This window comes from Triticum dicoccoides, chromosome 6B, assembly GCF_002162155.2.
Source record: "Triticum dicoccoides isolate Atlit2015 ecotype Zavitan chromosome 6B, WEW_v2.0, whole genome shotgun sequence".
Lineage (NCBI taxonomy): Eukaryota > Viridiplantae > Streptophyta > Magnoliopsida > Poales > Poaceae > Triticum > Triticum dicoccoides.
This window is the reverse complement of record NC_041391.1, coordinates 200700627-200704996: the sequence shown is the minus strand read 5'-3', so window position 1 is coordinate 200704996 and position 4370 is coordinate 200700627.

Genomic DNA, 4370 nt, shown 5'->3' with positions numbered 1-4370 from the left:
CTTAACATTTGAGTGTCATAATGCTAACGAGACATTGGAAATGATCTTTGGTGCAGCTTAACTCCAAAAACGCATCGCACGATCCTTCTCCAGCTACCGGCATGAGCCAGCCCGCTCCTACACCTCCCTGATCACGGTAAGTTTCTCTAGACTTAGACTTAGCTTTATTTCCTCCAATATGCTTACCATAATGACCTAGAGTTAGCTTCTTTTACTTCAAAATGACTTAATAAGCTTACTTATGTCAAAAATTGCATAATTAGCTTAGTTAGCTCATAAACGATCCATTTTACCTAAGTTAGCTCTAAAATGACTCATTTTACCTTAGTTAGCTTACAAGTGATCCAATTTATCCAAGTTAGCTCTAAAATGACCCATTTTACGTAGATTAGCTCCTAAATGATCCATTTTACCTACGTTAGCTTTAAAATGACCCATTTCACCTAAGTTAGCTCCTAAATGACCCATTTCACCTAGGTTAGCTCCAAAATGACCCATTTCACCTTAGTTAGCTAAAAAAACGTGGCATTTCACCTTAGTTAGCTCATAAACGACCCATTTCAACTAAGTTAGCTCCAAAATGATCCATTTCACCTAGGTTAGCTCATAAATGATGCATTTGACCTAGGTTAGCTCGTAAACGACCCATTTCACCAAGATTAGCTCATAAATGACCCATTTCACCTAGGTTAGCTCATAAATGACCTATTTCACCTAGGTTAGCTCATAAACGACCCATTTCACCAAGGTTAGCTCATACACGACCCATTTCACCTAGGTTAGCTCATAAACGACCTATTTCACCTAGGTTAGCTCATAAACGACCCATTTCACCTAGATTAGATCATAAATGATCCATTTCACCTAGGTTAGCTCATAAACGATCCATTTCACCTAACTTAGCTCCAAAATGATGCATTTCACCTAGGTTAGCTCATAAACGACCCATTTCACCTAGGTTAGCTCATAAACGACCCATTTCACCTAGGTTAGCTCATAAACAACCTATTTCACCTAGGTTAGCTCATAAATGACCCATTTCACCTAGGTTAGCTCATAAACGATCCATTTCACCTAACTTAGCTCATAAACGATCCATTTCAACTAATTTAGCTCATAAATGATCCAGTTCACCTAAGTTAGCTAATAAATGGCATATACTTCTTCTTCTAGTCTTCTTCTTCTTCTTCTATTCTTTTTCTAACTTTCTTATTTGTCATTTTGCAGGTTTCATTCACTTCACGGAAGCCAGCATCATATGATGGATTGCTTGTTTTTACTTTGATGCACTTCTTATATTCTGCTCGCTTGCTATGATGAAACTTTGCATATTGTAATATGTATGGATTGATGGGACTATGTGCAACCTACTATGTATGTATGGATGGATATATATGTGCTGGATATTTATGTGATGGATATATATGTGCTGTGATATTTATGTGATGGATATATATGTGTTGTGTGCTATGATAATTGTTGGATATAAGAAAAACAGAATTAAAAAGAGGCAGTGCAGGCTCTTTGCCGTCCGCCACTGTAGGCAAAGGGGACACGTGGTGCCCACCTGTGCTTCCTGGCACCTATGCCATTTGGCAAATTTGCCTACCGTGGCGGACGGCAAAGGTTTTGCCGTCAGCTGGCTGACGGCAAAGAAAAGCTGATGGCAAAGACATAACCTTTGCCGTCCGCCGTGGCTGACGGCAAACCACCGTGGGCATTGACGCATTGCTGACGTCAACTGGCGGACGGCAAAGGGGTGGTCAAATTTTCCGTCCGCTGGCGGACGGCAAAGGCCGCCGTTAGCCACCTAACGGACTAACGCTGGCGGACGTCAAGTATTTTGCCGTCCCTCCCCTTTGCCGTCCGCCACTGTAGGCAAAGGACTCTTTGCCGTCCGCCGTGAAAAGCAGACGGCAAAGGACCTGTTTGCCAACCCTGTCTTTGCCGTCACTCTTTGCCGTCCGCCGCTGATGGCGAAGCTCTTTGCCGTCCGCCGTCCGTGCCTTTGCCGTCCGCCGTGGTGGACGGCAAAATACCGGATTCCTGTAGTGTCAATTGTAGCCTCTTTCGATAAGTAAGAGTGTCGAACCCAACAAGGAGCTAAAGGTAGAACAAATATTCCCTCAAGTTCTATCGACCACCGATACAACTCTACGCACGCTTAGCGTTCGCTTTACCTAGAACAAGTATGAAACTAGAAGTACTTTGTAGGTGTTGTTGGATAGGTTTGCAAGAATATAAAGAGCACGTAAATATAAACTAGGGGCTGTTTAGATAAAGAAGCAATAAAGTAAATATAGCGAGTGTGTAAAAGTGGTGGTAGGAGTTGTGAAATTGTCCCTAAGCAATTGACTACTTTACTAGACCGATAGCAAGTTTTATGTGGGAGAGGCATAAGCTAACATACTTTCTCTTCTTGGATCATATGCACTTATGATTGGAACTCTAGCAAGAATCCGCAACTACTAAAGATCATTAAGGTAAAACCCAACCATAGCATTAAAGTATCAAGTCCTCTTTATCCCATACGCCACGACCCCCTTACTCGGGTTTATGCTTCTGTCACTCAAGCAACCCAATATAAGCGAATCATGAACGTATTGCAACACCCTATAGCGGGAATCCCTCGCGCTTGCGCGACACGAAGGGCACAATAGGACAGCAACATAACCACAAGCAAATTAAACCAATCATAGCAATTCATCAATCATCGGTAGGACAACGAAAATCTACTCAAACATCATAGGATGGCAACACATCATTGGATAATAATATGAAGCATAAAGCACCATGTTCAAGTAGAGGGTACAGCGGGTTGCGGGAGAGTGGATCGCTAAATATAAATGGGGGTAGGTGATGGAGATGTTGGTGAAGATGACGGCGGTGTTGGTGTAGATCGCGGTGATGATGATGGCCCCCGGCGGCGTTTCGGCGCCACCGGAAGCAAGGGGGAGAGAGCCCCCCTTCTTCTTCTTCTTCCTTGACCTTCTCCCTAGATGGGAGAAGGGTTTCCCCTCTGGTCCTTGGCTACCATGGCCTGGGAGGGGCAAGATCCCCTCCGAGATTGGATCTGTCTCTCTGTCTCTCTCTGTTTCTGCGCTCCCAAATTATGCCCTTTCACCATTTCTTTTATATCTGGAGATTCGTAACTCCATTGGATTGAAACCTTCGCCCAGAGTTTTCTCTGAAAATTAGCTTTCTTGCGGAAAAATAAGAGTGTCAACCACCTTACAGGGTGCCCACGTGGGTCAGGGGCGTGTCCCCCTGCCTCGTGGCCCCCTCGGGCAACGTCTCGCGTTGATTTTTCCTCCCAAAAATCATAAATATTCCAAAAATATTCTTCATTCGTTTTTATCCTGTTTGGACTCCGTTTGATATGGGGTTTCTGTGAAACATAAAACATGAAACAAACAGGAACTGGCACTAAGCATTGGATCAATATGTTAGTCCCAAAAAATAGTATAAAAAGTTGCCAAAAGTATATGAAAGTTGAATAATATTGGCATGGAACAATCAAAAATTATAGATACGACGGAAGGAAATATGCCCTAGAGGCAATAATTTGGTGAAGACAATGATTTGGTAGTCCAGTTCCAACTGTTGTGACAGTTGTATGTCTGGTTGGAGCGGCTGAGTATTTAAACTCGAGGACACACAGTCCTCACTGTATTCTCCTTGAGCTAAGATCACATAGACCTCGCCCAACACTCGTGGTAAGTCTTCACAGGTGACTTCCAAACCTTCGCAGACTTGGTCACTCGGCAATCCACAATTCCTCTTGGATGCTCAGACCATGACGCCTAACCGTCTGGAGGATACACAGTCCTTAAAGGTAACAAGCGTCGGTTCCACACAGGAACAATCTCTTCAGTGATGCTCAATCACTTTGGGTTTGTAGGTGTTTGGGTTTGGGATTTGGGTTTTCCTCACTTGATGATTTTCACTCAAAGTCCTCGGAGGATGGGATGCTCTCAATTGATAAGTGTCAGTTTCTCTCAGAGCAGCCAACCAGCTAGTGGTTGTAGGGGGTGGCTATTTATAGCCTAGGGAGTAGCCCGACATGATAAGACATAAATGCCCTTTAATGATATGACCGTTAGGTGGTACGATATTTTGGACAGCTGGCGTGTAGCACAACAACGGTCGGATTTGAGGTTCAAAGTCCTCAGGGCTATCATGTTCCTCACTGTGTAGGCAATCCGCACTGGAGAATTCCTAACTCCTCAGTCAGAAAAAATTCCTCAGAGACCAGAAGAACTCCGTCTCTGTCACTGAAGAAATTGACTGAACTGATATGAGATTTCCAATGGCTTCACTCGAAAGGATTGGGTAGGCGTAGGATTTTGAGATGAGCATCACTTGGAAAT